This window comes from Neolamprologus multifasciatus, unplaced genomic scaffold, assembly GCF_963576455.1.
Source record: "Neolamprologus multifasciatus unplaced genomic scaffold, fNeoMul1.2 chr13_unloc_7, whole genome shotgun sequence".
Lineage (NCBI taxonomy): Eukaryota > Metazoa > Chordata > Actinopteri > Cichliformes > Cichlidae > Neolamprologus > Neolamprologus multifasciatus.
Window position 1 is genome coordinate 50,991 of NW_028181980.1, and position 15,010 is coordinate 66,000.

At 44.3% G+C, this 15,010-nt stretch overlaps 1 long non-coding RNA gene across 8 annotated transcripts in view; it reads right to left on the reverse strand.

Annotated features, from left to right (window-relative positions):
* LOC146490387 (uncharacterized) overlaps positions 1-15,010 on the reverse strand; it is a 58,621-nt gene extending 43,611 nt beyond the window's left edge. Inside the window, exons 1-5 of one of the 8 annotated variants that reach the window (XR_014872776.1) lie at positions 14,935-15,010; positions 12,716-13,116; positions 10,220-12,096; positions 9,083-9,499; positions 6,934-8,402 (exon numbers count right to left, since the gene is read on the reverse strand). This is a non-coding gene — a long non-coding RNA (uncharacterized LOC146490387). Of the gene's footprint in view, positions 1-6,933; positions 8,403-8,693; positions 9,500-9,812; positions 9,882-10,219; positions 12,097-12,715; positions 14,598-14,934 lie in introns of those variants that run through there. The other 7 variants (XR_014872778.1, XR_014872774.1, XR_014872777.1 and 4 more) reach the window with 7 other exon arrangements.

The following is a 15,010-nucleotide window of genomic DNA, read 5'->3' on the forward strand; positions in this document are numbered from 1 at the left end:
AATGCAGCTGATTGAACTGAAAAGCTTGACTATGTGGGGTCAAAGGTTGCAGATCTCCGAACACAGCCTCTGCAATGTTCTGAAGAAAATTAAACTTGTCAGGTAGTGATGTCCAGCAGGTGAAAATGCAAGCACAGCTATGGATTCCAGCTGTGTTCGGAGATCTGCAACCTTTGACTGCACATAGTAAACAAACAAACAAACACCAGCTACTGGTAGATAGAACAGTCAACCGAGACTGCAGGACCAAATTGTGCTCTGCCTAGATTGATTACAAGAAGGCCTATGACTCAATGCCCCACAGCTGGATACTGGAATGCCTAGAATTGTACAATTAACAGGACCCTAAGAGCCTTCATCAGGAACTCAATGGGGATGTGGCGTACAACACTAGGCCAACTTCAAGCCCATAGCACAAATCACCATTAAGTGTGGGATATACCAACGAGATGCTCTAGCCCCTCTGCTGTTCTGCATAGGCCTGAACCCCCTCAGTGAGATCATTAACAAGACTGGCTATGGATGCTGACTACGGAACAGAGCAGTTGTCAGCCACCACCTGTACATGGATGACATCAAGCTGTATGCCAAGAATGAACGAGACATCGATTCACCGATCCACATAACTAGGATATACAGCAATGACATCGGGATGTCATTCGTACTGGAGAAGTGTAGGCGGATGGTAACAAAGAGAGGGAACGTAGTCAGAACTGAGGGGATCGAACTACCAGAAGGTAACATTGCAGACATAGAGGACAGTTACAAGTACCTGGGGATCCCGCAGGTGAATGGGAACCATGAAGAGGCTGCTAGGAAAGCTGCAACCACCAAGTACCTGCAGAAGGTCAGGCAAGTCCTGAGGAGTCAGCTGAACGGTAAGAACAAGATCCGGGCTATCAACACCTACGCCCTGCCCGTAATCAGGTATCCACCTGGTATAATAAGTTGGCCAAAGGAGGAGATAGAAGTTACTAACATAAAGAAAAGAAAGCTCCTTACCATGCATGGAGGGTTTCACCCCAAGTCCAGCACCCTGAGGCTATATGCTAAGCGGAAGGAAGGAGGCCGGGGACTGGTGAGTGTCAGCACCAGAGTCCAGGATGAGACAACGAAAATCCACAAATACATCATGAAGATGGCCCCAACTGACCGAGTGCTCAGTGAATACCTCAGGCAGCAGAAACCCAAGAAAGAGGAGGAAGACGAGGAACCATCATGGAAGGACAGGCCCCTGCACGGTATGTACCTCTGGCAGATAGAGGAAGTGGCTGATATCCAGAAATCCTACCAGTGGCTGGACAAAGCTGAACTCAAAGACAGCACAGAGGCGCTAATCACAGCAGCACATGAACAAGCTCTGAGTACAAGATCCATAGAGGCTGGAGTCTATCACACCAGACAAGACCCCAGGTGCAGGCTGTGTAAAGATGCCCCCGAAACAATCCAGCACATAACAGCAGGGTGCAAGATGCTAGCAGGCAGGGCATACATGGAACACCATAACCAAGTGGCTGGCATAGTGTACAGGAACATCTGTGCCGAGTATGGCCTGGAAGTTCTGAGGTCAAAATGGGAGATATCCTCAAGGGTGGTGGAGAATGACCAAGCTAAGATCCTGTGGGACTTCCAGATACAGACGGACAAAATGGTGGTGGCTAACCAGCCAGACATAGTGGTGGTAGACAAACGAAGCAGACGGCCGTAGTGATAGACGTAGCGGTTCCGAATGACAGCAACATCAGGAAGAAGGAACACGAGAAGCTGGAGAAATACCAAGGGCTCAGAGAAGAGCTCGAGAGGATGTGGAGGGTGAAGGTAACGGTGGTCCCAGTGGTAATCGGAACACTAGGTGCGGTGACTCCCAAGCTAAGCGAGTGGCTCCAGCAGATCCCGGGAACAACATCGGAGATCTCTGTCCAGAAGAGCGCAGTCCTGGGAAAAGATAAGATACTGTGCATGACCCTCAAGCTCCCAGGTCTGTGGAACACTCACCAAGTGTTCCACATTCCTCACACTCAATGTCTGACTCCTCCGACTCAGACTCTATCCACAGTTTTATCTTGGCTCTTTCCATCAGCTCTTTGCTCATCCTGAGAACCGTTGGTATCAATCAGTTTACATGCGATTCTGAAGAAGCCGTGCAGCCTTGACGATGTTGGCCCCATTATTGATTACAACGAGCAGCACCTTCTCTTTCCCTACAGCCCACTCTTCTAATGTCTGATCAGTGCAGCGGGCGATGGCTTCCCTGGTATGTGGGTGCTCCATTCGTTGCACGTTAAGCAAAGCATCATGGACCTGGCCCAGGTGGGTGGTAAAACAAGCGGAAACACCCATGAAAGATCCTGTTAATCCCCTTTTTCTCCAGCCATCTACACACAGAGTTAGCTTCCTCGCTTCTTTTATTAGTTCTTTCAATTTCTGCTTTGCTATATCCATCTTGGCCCCAATCAGACCATTAGCTCACACAGTTGTGTAGGTATCCTAATCTCAATAAACATATTCACCAACGCTTCCTCTCGCTTGTGATGTTGCTGCGAATGGACCAACCTTGGGCTTGGGCGTGCACACTTACCTTCTCAAGATAAGCTAGTTTAGCCTTCTTTTGCGAACTTTTCAAGTGCACTTTAAGGTTTGTGGGATTTTTCCCCTTTAGAAATGTCCCACAAATTTTTATCTCTTTCCACTAAAAGACACTTGCTTTTATCCAAAACACATATTCAGAGAAATCCCAAATTTGACTCTAGCACTTTCTCTTGACTTTTGCTGACATGATGCTACGCGTGGACGGAGCGGCAACACAGACGACTCGACCGAGGTACTTGCCACCTGCTGGCATAATGAGACAAAGCAAGAAAAAAAATGGAAACTACAGTTCATTTTCCCCCTAGACCAGGCGTAGGAAATGTTAGTCCTCAAGAGCCGGTGTTGTGCAGGTTTTAGATCTCACCCTGGGTTGCCACACCTGAATCAAATGATTAGTTCATTACCAGGCCTCTGGAGAACTTCAAAGCTAATTTAGCCATTTAAATCAGCTGTGTTAGGTCAAGGACACATCTAAAACCTGTAGGACACCGGCTCTCGAGGCCTGGAGTTCCCTACCTCTGCCCTAGACTAATGTATGACACACACACGTGAACAAAAACTAAACATATTTTCTCTATAAATTCAGTTAATTTTATTTAGTTTTGTGAACGGTCATTTCAGTTTTAGTTAGTTGTCCATTTGTCACAGTCTTGTTTTTATTTCTATTTCCGTTAACATTTTTTTTTTATTTCTAGTTTTCATTATTTTGTTAGTTTTCATGAGATGTTCTTGGAACCTTGATAATGTAATTGAAAATTCATTTTGTTATGTATTGATCACTTTAGTATTAGTAAATTTCAGTTAGTCACTTAGTCTTACTCATTTATATGTCTGTAGAATAAATGTGTCTTTATACTCTATCACACACAGATACACAAACACAGTTGGGGCATTGTAAGTTCATGTGAGATGTAAAACAGATATCGGGGCTCCTCCTTATCAGGGAGCAAGTAGGGAGGATTCGAGATATAAATCTGTAAGTGACAGCTATGTGAACCTCACAACCCAAATGTTGCTGAATACTTTTGTCTGTGTGTTTGTATAAAAGACATCAAGGCCACGTTTCTCTGGTTTCTCCTTATTGCAATATGTTATTAAATGTACATCAAAAGATACTCATCAGGTGTTTGCAATTAATTTTAAAATTTTTCACAGTGACACAGCTATTGGTATTTGAGATTTAGATCTTGGAACTGAGATATAACTCTTGGTATTAAAGAGTTTATTAGTGGATTTAAGATGCAAATGTTGGCATTTGGGATTGTGTACTTGAAAAAAAGAAAAAGGTTTTGTTATGATCGAGTGTGTTATTGGAATTTGGATTTAGATTTTGGCTTCGGGATGAAGCATTTTCATTGCTCCACTCAAAACCAGTTGTCTAAAATCTAAAACCCAGCTTTGGTATAATAATGCTCCCAGAGAACTCAGATGTGTAGAAAAGCTGAGCGAAAATGGAAAAAAAAGACAGACTTCAGGTTTAATGTACTTAGAGAATCTTTGATAAATTATCAGAAGGCTTTAAGAGCAGCAAAAAGTATTTCTATAAGATTGTGTCTAATAACTGTCACAAACCTCATATTTTATTCAGCATGATTAATTCTGTTATTAATCCACCTACTGCAGCTCCCCATGCAGCATCAAAAGCAACGTGAAAACTTACTGAAATTCTTCATTAATAGGATTGCAGATATCAGGTCTCATATTATCCCTCCTACTACCGACCCATCTGTTCATACGGCAGCTTCAGTTGCATTTGATCATTTTGAGCCCTTGTCCTTTCCATTACTGAGTGAAGAAGTCAACAATTTGAAACCCACAAGATGTACGCTGAATATTGTTCCATCTTGTTTAAAGAAAGTCGTTGGAAGATGTTTTTGACACTGTGGGTATGTGTTTGCTTACTATTGTCAATAGCAGTCTTCAGTTTGTGTGTGTCCCTGCTGACTTCAAACATTCTGTGGTGGAACCTATTCTTAAAAAAACATAACCTGGATCCAGCAGTTTTATCCAACTACAGACCAATTTCTAAACTGCCCTTTCTTTCTAAAGTCCTGGAGAAAGTTATCCCCCGTCAGCTCCAGACCTTTGTATGGCATTGGTGAAGTATTTCAGTCTAGTTTTAAAATGCACCAGAGCACTGAAACTGCTATTTTAAAAGTTTCTAATGACCTTTTAACTTTTACTGACTTGAGAGATTTTGCGATTTTAATATTATTAGACCTCAGTGCTGCCTTAGATACCGTAGATCAGGGGTGTCAAACTCAATTTCACAGGGTGCAAAAACTCAAGGCACACTTTAGGTCGCAGGCCAAACAAGATAAATATTTACTGACACACTAAAACAATGTTTTTTAAACACAAAAATTTATAACTTAGTGAACTCAGTGAACAGTTTGCTCAGTTTATCAGCAAAGTGTGCCGACTTGGTTCAAAAAGTCAGGCACTGGTGCATTTGTGACAGCTTCACTTGAAATGCCTTCATCGCGTCATACATGCCATGTCCATGAACTGACAGGTTTCCTTGCTGAGCTCAAAAACTCTGTTGAGAACTTTTCCCCAACTCAGCCAATGAACCTCTATATGATAAGGTATGTCTGCAAACTGAATCTATTTTCCACATAAAAGACTGAAATTGACGGTGATTTAAACCTTTAGCTCGGATAAAATTTACGGTTTGTGTCACGGTGATCATTACATTCTCCATTTTCAAGACTTTACCACACAGCGTTTCCTGGTTCATGATGCAGTATTCTGTTAACCAGTTAACCAGTCTGTTAACCTCCTGCATCTTTACTCACATCCTGCTGACTACTCCACTTTTTTCACCGCATAACACCGGCACTCCATCTATTATAAGTCCAAAAAGTTTGTCCCAGGGCATGTCGGTTACAGTTTGACAGACATTTTTAAAACCTTTCCTGTCGTTGTCCAGTGCATCGATTTAATGTCCTTGTCCTGCAAATTGTACTCCACTCCACAGATGATGGCCAGCTGTGCAATGTCCATCAAGTCTGTACATTCATCCACAGCAAGAGAGTGTGCAATAAAGTCTTTGCTTCTTTGACACAACTGTGTTCTTAAATCAGTGACCATCTCACAAACCCGATCAGCAATCGTATTTCTGCTCAGGCTCACATTTGCCAAATTTGTCATTTGCCAAAATCTGCATTTTGTCTGGACACAAGACATCGCACACCTTCATTATTCAGCTCCTCAGAGTGATAAATGGGCTGATTTGGCTTTCTCCTCTGCCACAATAAAATTTTCTTTCACAACAGCTTCACTTTGTGATTTTGCTGTGGTGAAAAACATCTTCTGAAATGTAGCCTAGCCGGCAAGGAGGCTGCAGCGCTACATTATGGGATCTGTAGTTAGTGTGTTATTAGCGCCTCATATCGCCGGGCCATGTGAAAGAATAATAATAAATCTATATAAAATGATTTCGTTTGCCAGGTTTAAAAGTACTTTGGAGCGCTGGAAGCAGTGGAAGAGAAGGAACTAAAAACACATTTATTCTTGGGCTTTTAAATCAGAATGAGTTTGTACTACTTTTATTTCTCTTATTTCTTACTCAAACCTAATTTTATAATTCTTTTTCTTAACTGTTATCATGTCTTCTTATGTTTTTATTCATTTTGATTATCTTAATTGTACAGCACCTTGGTCAATTGTTTTTGATTTAAATGTACTATATGAATAAACTTAAATTTGACTTTGTGGATTTTTGGAATTATAGTTATACTTCACTAATTAGCTGGGGATTCTGAGCCCCTCCCAGAGAAAGAATTTGGAAGGATTCCAAATTTCCCAACCTTTCCCTAATCATGCTATGCCCCCTGGTGGTCATTGTTTGCAATGATTTTAGGTTGGAATTCAGATTCCAACCTCCATATTCCCACCAATGAACAAAATTGGAAGGGAACACTTTCGGTGGAATTCTTCCAAATGCAATGATAAAGTCAATGGCAGCTATTCCAAAAACACGATATAATCCCTTACCTTAACCCTATCCATAACCCTAACCCTAACCCTATCCATAACCCTAACCCTAACCCTAACCCTAAGTCAGCAGCACAGGCAATGATTGTGGCAAAGCTTGCCTCACAGGAAATACTGGCCCTGGTGTGGTGAATAAGGCTTCAGCCATAAGCACAACAGGCTGTGGTGTGGCAAAGATGGCAGCTTCCTCCTGCGTATAGTTACAACTCTAAGCAACTGTCCTACGGAGGAAAGACTCACTGCTCACCACTCAAACAGTCGACACTAATAAAAAGTTTGTTTTGGATGATTTTTGTCCAATTCATCCCTAACCCTAACCCTATTCCTAAACCATAAACCATAAACCCTAACCCTATCCATAACCCTAACCCTAACCCTAACCCTATCCATAACCCTAACCCTAACCCTAACCCTAAGTCAGCAGCACAGGCAATGATTGTGGCAAAGCTTGCCTCACAGGAAATACTGGCCCTGGTGTGGTGAATAAGGCTTCAGCCAGAAGCACAACAGGCTGTGGTGTGGCAAAGATGGCAGCTTCCTCCTGCGTATAGTTACAACTCTAAGCAACTGTCCTACGGAGGAAAGACTCACTGCTCACCACTCAAACAGTCGACACTAATAAAAAGTTTGTTTTGGATGATTTTTGTCCAATTCATCCCTAACCCTAACCCTAACCCTAAACCATAAACCATAAACCCTAACCCTATCCATAACGCTAACCCTAACTTTAACCCTATCCATAACCCTAACCCTAACGCTAACCCTAACCCTAAGTCAGCAGCACAGGCAATGATTGTGGCAAAGCTTGCCTCACAGGAAATACTGGCCCTGGTGTGGTGAATAAGGCTTCAGCCAGAAGCACAACAGGCTGTGGTGTGGCAAAGATGGCAGCTTCCTCCTGCATATAGTTACAACTCTAAGCAACTGTCCTACGGAGGAAAGACTCACTGCTCACCACTCAAACAGTCGACACTAATAAAAAGTTTGTTTTGGATGATTTTTGTCCAATTCATCCCTAACCCTAACCCTAACCCTAAACCATAAACCATAAACCCTAACCCTATCCATAACGCTAACCCTAACTTTAACCCTATCCATAACCCTAACCCTAACCCTAACCCTAACCCTAAGTCAGCAGCACAGGCAATGATTGTGGCAAAGCTTGCCTCACAGGAAATACTGGCCCTGGTGTGGTGAATAAGGCTTCAGCCAGAAGCACAACAGGCTGTGGTGTGGCAAAGATGGCAGCTTCCTCCTGCGTATAGTTACAACTCTAAGCAACTGTCCTACGGAGGAAAGACTCACTGCTCACCACTCAAACAGTCGACACTAATAAAAAGTTTGTTTTGGATGATTTTTGTCCAATTCATCCCTAACCCTAAACCTAAACCATAAACCCTAACCCTATCAATAACCCTAACCCTAACCCTATCCAAAACCCTAAACCTAACCCTATTCATAACCCTAACCCTAACCCTAACCCTAAGTCAGCAGCACAGGCAATGATTGTGGCAAAGCTTGCCTCACAGGAAATACTGGCCCTGGTGTGGTGAATAAGGCTTCAGCCAGAAGCACAACAGGCTGTGGTGTGGCAAAGATGGCAGCTTCCTCCTGCGTATAGTTACAACTCTAAGCAACTGTCCTACGGAGGAAAGACTCACTGCTCACCACTCAAACAGTCGACACTAATAAAAAGTTTGTTTTGGATGATTTTTGTCCAATTCATCCCTAACCCTAACCCTAACCCATAAACCATAAACCCTAACCCTATCCATAACCCTAACCCTAACCCTATCCATAACCCTAACCCTAACCTAACCTATCCATACCCTAACCCTAACCCTAACCGTAACCCTAAGTCAGCAGCACAGGCAATGATTGTGGCAAAGCTTGCCTCACAGGAAATACTGGCCCTGGTGTGGTGAATAAGGCTTCAGCCAGAAGCACAACAGGCTGTGGTGTGGCAAAGATGGCAGCTTCCTCCTGCGTATAGTTACAACTCTAAGCAACTGTCCTACGGAGGAAAGACTCACTGCTCACCACTCAAACAGTCGACACTAATAAAAAGTTTGTTTTGGATGATTTTTGTCCAATTCATCCCTAACCCTAACCCTAACCCTAAACCATAAACCCTAACCCTATCAATAACCCTAACCCTAACCCTATCCATAACCCTAACCCTAACCCTATTCATAACCCTAACCCTAACCCTAACCCTAAGTCAGCAGCACAGGCAATGATTGTGGCAAAGCTTGCCTCACAGGAAATACTGGCCCTGGTGTGGTGAATAAGGCTTCAGCCAGAAGCACAACAGGCTGTGGTGTGGCAAAGATGGCAGCTTCCTCCTGCGTATAGTTACAACTCTAAGCAACTGTCCTACGGAGGAAAGACTCACTGCTCACCACTCAAACAGTCGACACTAATAAAAAGTTTGTTTTGGATGATTTTTGTCCAATTCATCCCTAACCCTAACCCTAAACCATAAACCATAAACCCTAACCCTATCCATAACCCTAACCCTAACCCTATCCATAACCCTAACCCTAACCCTATCCATTACCCTAAACCCTAACCCTAACCCTAACCCTAAGTCAGCAGCACAGGCAATGATTGTGGCAAAGCTTGCCTCACAGGAAATACTGGCCCTGGTGTGGTGAATAAGGCTTCAGCCAGAAGCACAACAGGCTGTGGTGTGGCAAAGATGGCAGCTTCCTCCTGCGTATAGTTACAACTCTAAGCAACTGTCCTACGGAGGAAAGACTCACTGCTCACCACTCAAACAGTCGACACTAATAAAAAGTTTGTTTTGGATGATTTTTGTCCAATTCATCCCTAACCCTAACCCTAAACCATAAACCCTAACCCTATCCATAACCCTAACCCTAACCCTATCCATAACCCTAACCCTAACCTAACCCTATCCATTACCCTAAACCCTAACCCTAACCGTAACCCTAAGTCAGCAGCACAGGCAATGATTGTGGCAAAGCTTGCCTCACAGGAAATACTGGCCCTGGTGTGGTGAATAAGGCTTCAGCCAGAAGCACAACAGGCTGTGGTGTGGCAAAGATGGCAGCTTCCTCCTGCGTATAGTTACAACTCTAAGCAACTGTCCTACGGAGGAAAGACTCACTGCTCACCACTCAAACAGTCGACACTAATAAAAAGTTTGTTTTGGATGATTTTTGTCCAATTCATCCCTAACCCTAACCCTAACCCTAAACCATAAACCATAAACCCTAACCCTATCCATAACCCTAACCCTAACCCTAACCCTATCCATAACCCTAACCCTAACCCTATCCATTACCCTAAACCCTAACCCTAACCGTAACCCTAAGTCAGCAGCACAGGCAATGATTGTGGCAAAGCTTGCCTCACAGGAAATACTGGCCCTGGTGTGGTGAATAAGGCTTCAGCCAGAAGCACAACAGGCTGTGGTGTGGCAAAGATGGCAGCTTCCTCCTGCGTATAGTTACAACTCTAAGCAACTGTCCTACGGAGGAAAGACTCACTGCTCACCACTCAAACAGTCGACACTAATAAAAAGTTTGTTTTGGATGATTTTTGTCCAATTCATCCCTAACCCTAACCCTAAACCATAAACCCTAACCCTATCAATAACCCTAACCCTAACCCTATCCATAACCCTAACCCTAACCCTATCCATAACCCTAACCCTAACCCTAACCCTAAGTCAGCAGCACAGGCAATGATTGTGGCAAAGCTTGCCTCACAGGAAATACTGGCCCTGGTGTGGTGAATAAGGCTTCAGCCAGAAGCACAACAGGCTGTGGTGTGGCAAAGATGGCAGCTTCCTCCTGCGTATAGTTACAACTCTAAGCAACTGTCCTACGGAGGAAAGACTCACTGCTCACCACTCAAACAGTCGACACTAATAAAAGTTTGTTTTGGATGATTTTTGTCCAATTCATCCCTAACCCTAACCCTAAACCATAAACCCTAACCCTATCAATAACCCTAACCCTAACCCTAACCCTATCCATAACCCTAACCCTAACCCTATCCATAACCCTAACCCTAACCCTAACCCTAAGTCAGCAGCACAGGCAATGATTGTGGCAAAGCTTGCCTCACAGGAAATACTGGCCCTGGTGTGGTGAATAAGGCTTCAGCCAGAAGCACAACAGGCTGTGGTGTGGCAAAGATGGCAGCTTCCTCCTGCGTATAGTTACAACTCTAAGCAACTGTCCTACGGAGGAAAGACTCACTGCTCACCACTCAAACAGTCGACACTAATAAAAAGTTTGTTTTGGATGATTTTTGTCCAATTCATCCCTAACCCTAACCCTAACCATAAACCATAACCCTATCCATAACCTAACCCTAACCCTATCCATAACCCTAACCCTAACCCTAACCCTATCCATAACCCTAACCCTAACCCTAACCCTAAGTCAGCAGCACAGGCAATGATTGTGGCAAAGCTTGCCTCACAGGAAATACTGGCCCTGGTGTGGTGAATAAGGCTTCAGCCAGAAGCACAACAGGCTGTGGTGTGGCAAAGATGGCAGCTTCCTCCTGCGTATAGTTACAACTCTAAGCAACTGTCCTACGGAGGAAAGACTCACTGCTCACCACTCAAACAGTCGACACTAATAAAAAGTTTGTTTTGGATGATTTTTGTCCAATTCATCCCTAACCCTAACCCTAACCCATAAACCATAAACCCTAACCCTATCCATAACCCTAACCCTAACCCTATCCATAACCCTAACCCTAACCCTAACCCTATCCATTACCCTAACCCTAACCCTAACCGTAACCCTAAGTCAGCAGCACAGGCAATGATTGTGGCAAAGCTTGCCTCACAGGAAATACTGGCCCTGGTGTGGTGAATAAGGCTTCAGCCAGAAGCACAACAGGCTGTGGTGTGGCAAAGATGGCAGCTTCCTCCTGCGTATAGTTACAACTCTAAGCAACTGTCCTACGGAGGAAAGACTCACTGCTCACCACTCAAACAGTCGACACTAATAAAAAGTTTGTTTTGGATGATTTTTGTCCAATTCATCCCTAACCCTAACCCTAACCCATAAACCATAAACCCTAACCCTATCCATAACCCTAACCCTAACCCTATCCATAACCCTAACCCTAACCCTAACCCTATCCATTACCCTAAACCCTAACCCTAACCGTAACCCTAAGTCAGCAGCACAGGCAATGATTGTGGCAAAGCTTGCCTCACAGGAAATACTGGCCCTGGTGTGGTGAATAAGGCTTCAGCCAGAAGCACAACAGGCTGTGGTGTGGCAAAGATGGCAGCTTCCTCCTGCGTATAGTTACAACTCTAAGCAACTGTCCTACGGAGGAAAGACTCACTGCTCACCACTCAAACAGTCGACACTAATAAAAAGTTTGTTTTGGATGATTTTTGTCCAATTCATCCCTAACCCTAACCCTAAACCATAAACCCTAACCCTATCCATAACCCTAACCCTAACCCTATCCATAACCCTAACCCTAACCCTATCCATAACCCTAAACCTAACCCTAAGTCAGCAGCACAGGCAATGATTGTGGCAAAGCTTGCCTCACAGGAAATACTGGCCCTGGTGTGGTGAATAAGGCTTCAGCCAGAAGCACAACAGGCTGTGGTGTGGCAAAGATGGCAGCTTCCTCCTGCGTATAGTTACAACTCTAAGCAACTGTCCTACGGAGGAAAGACTCACTGCTCACCACTCAAACAGTCGACACTAATAAAAAGTTTGTTTTGGATGATTTTTGTCCAATTCATCCCTAACCCTAACCCTAAACCATAAACCCTAACCCTATCATAACCCTAACCCTAACCCTAACCCTATCCATAACCCTAACCCTATCCATTACCCTAAACCCTAACCCTAACCCTAACCCTAAGTCAGCAGCACAGGCAATGATTGTGGCAAAGCTTGCCTCACAGGAAATACTGGCCCTGGTGTGGTGAATAAGGCTTCAGCCAGAAGCACAACAGGCTGTGGTGTGGCAAAGATGGCAGCTTCCTCCTGCGTATAGTTACAACTCTAAGCAACTGTCCTACGGAGGAAAGACTCACTGCTCACCACTCAAACAGTCGACACTAATAAAAAGTTTGTTTTGGATGATTTTTGTCCAATTCATCCCTAACCCTAACCCTAACCCTAAACCATAAACCCTAACCCTATCCATAACCCTAACCCTAACCCTATCCATAACCCTAACCCTAACCCTAACCCTATCCATTACCCTAACCCTAACCCTAACCGTAACCCTAAGTCAGCAGCACAGGCAATGATTGTGGCAAAGCTTGCCTCACAGGAAATACTGGCCCTGGTGTGGTGAATAAGGCTTCAGCCAGAAGCACAACAGGCTGTGGTGTGGCAAAGATGGCAGCTTCCTCCTGCGTATAGTTACAACTCTAAGCAACTGTCCTACGGAGGAAAGACTCACTGCTCACCACTCAAACAGTCGACACTAATAAAAAGTTTGTTTTGGATGATTTTTGTCCAATTCATCCCTAACCCTAACCCTAAACCATAAACCCTAACCCTATCAATAACCCTAACCCTAACCCTATCCATAACCCTAACCCTAACCCTATCCATAACCCTAACCCTAACCCTAACCCTAAGTCAGCAGCACAGGCAATGATTGTGGCAAAGCTTGCCTCACAGGAAATACTGGCCCTGGTGTGGTGAATAAGGCTTCAGCCAGAAGCACAACAGGCTGTGGTGTGGCAAAGATGGCAGCTTCCTCCTGCGTATAGTTACAACTCTAAGCAACTGTCCTACGGAGGAAAGACTCACTGCTCACCACTCAAACAGTCGACACTAATAAAAAGTTTGTTTTGGATGATTTTTGTCCAATTCATCCCTAACCCTAACCCTAACCATAAACCATAAACCCTAACCCTATCCATAACCCTAACCCTAACCCTATCCATAACCCTAACCCTAACCCTAACCCTATCCATTACCCTAAACCCTAACCCTAACCGTAACCCTAAGTCAGCAGCACAGGCAATGATTGTGGCAAAGCTTGCCTCACAGGAAATACTGGCCCTGGTGTGGTGAATAAGGCTTCAGCCAGAAGCACAACAGGCTGTGGTGTGGCAAAGATGGCAGCTTCCTCCTGCGTATAGTTACAACTCTAAGCAACTGTCCTACGGAGGAAAGACTCACTGCTCACCACTCAAACAGTCGACACTAATAAAAAGTTTGTTTTGGATGATTTTTGTCCAATTCATCCCTAACCCTAACCCTAACCCTAAACCATAAACCCTAACCCTATCCATAACCCTAACCCTAACCCTATCCATAACCCTAACCCTAACCCTAACCCTATCCATTACCCTAAACCCTAACCCTAACCGTAACCCTAAGTCAGCAGCACAGGCAATGATTGTGGCAAAGCTTGCCTCACAGGAAATACTGGCCCTGGTGTGGTGAATAAGGCTTCAGCCAGAAGCACAACAGGCTGTGGTGTGGCAAAGATGGCAGCTTCCTCCTGCGTATAGTTACAACTCTAAGCAACTGTCCTACGGAGGAAAGACTCACTGCTCACCACTCAAACAGTCGACACTAATAAAAAGTTTGTTTTGGATGATTTTTGTCCAATTCATCCCTAACCCTAACCCTAACCCTAAACCATAAACCATAAACCCTAACCCTATCCATAACCCTAACCCTAACCCTATCCATAACCCTAACCCTAACCCTAACCCTAACCCTAACCCTAAGTCAGCAGCACAGGCAATGATTGTGGCAAAGCTTGCCTCACAGGAAATACTGGCCCTGGTGTGGTGAATAAGGCTTCAGCCAGAAGCACAACAGGCTGTGGTGTGGCAAAGATGGCAGCTTCCTCCTGCGTATAGTTACAACTCTAAGCAACTGTCCTACGGAGGAAAGACTCACTGCTCACCACTCAAACAGTCGACACTAATAAAAAGTTTGTTTTGGATGATTTTTGTCCAATTCATCCCTAACCCTAACCCTAACCCTAAACCATAAACCATAAACCCTAACCCTATCCATAACGCTAACCCTAACTTAACCCTATCCATAACCCTAACCCTAACCCTAACCCTAACCCTAAGTCAGCAGCACAGGCAATGATTGTGGCAAAGCTTGCCTCACAGGAAATACTGGCCCTGGTGTGGTGAATAAGGCTTCAGCCAGAAGCACAACAGGCTGTGGTGTGGCAAAGATGGCAGCTTCCTCCTGCGTATAGTTACAACTCTAAGCAACTGTCCTACGGAGGAAAGACTCACTGCTCACCACTCAAACAGTCGACACTAATAAAAAGTTTGTTTTGGATGATTTTTGTCCAATTCATCCCTAACCCTAACCCTAACCCTAAACCATAAACCTATCATAACCCTAACCCTAACCCTATCCATAACGCTAACCCTAACCTTAACCCTATCCATAACCCTAACCCTAAC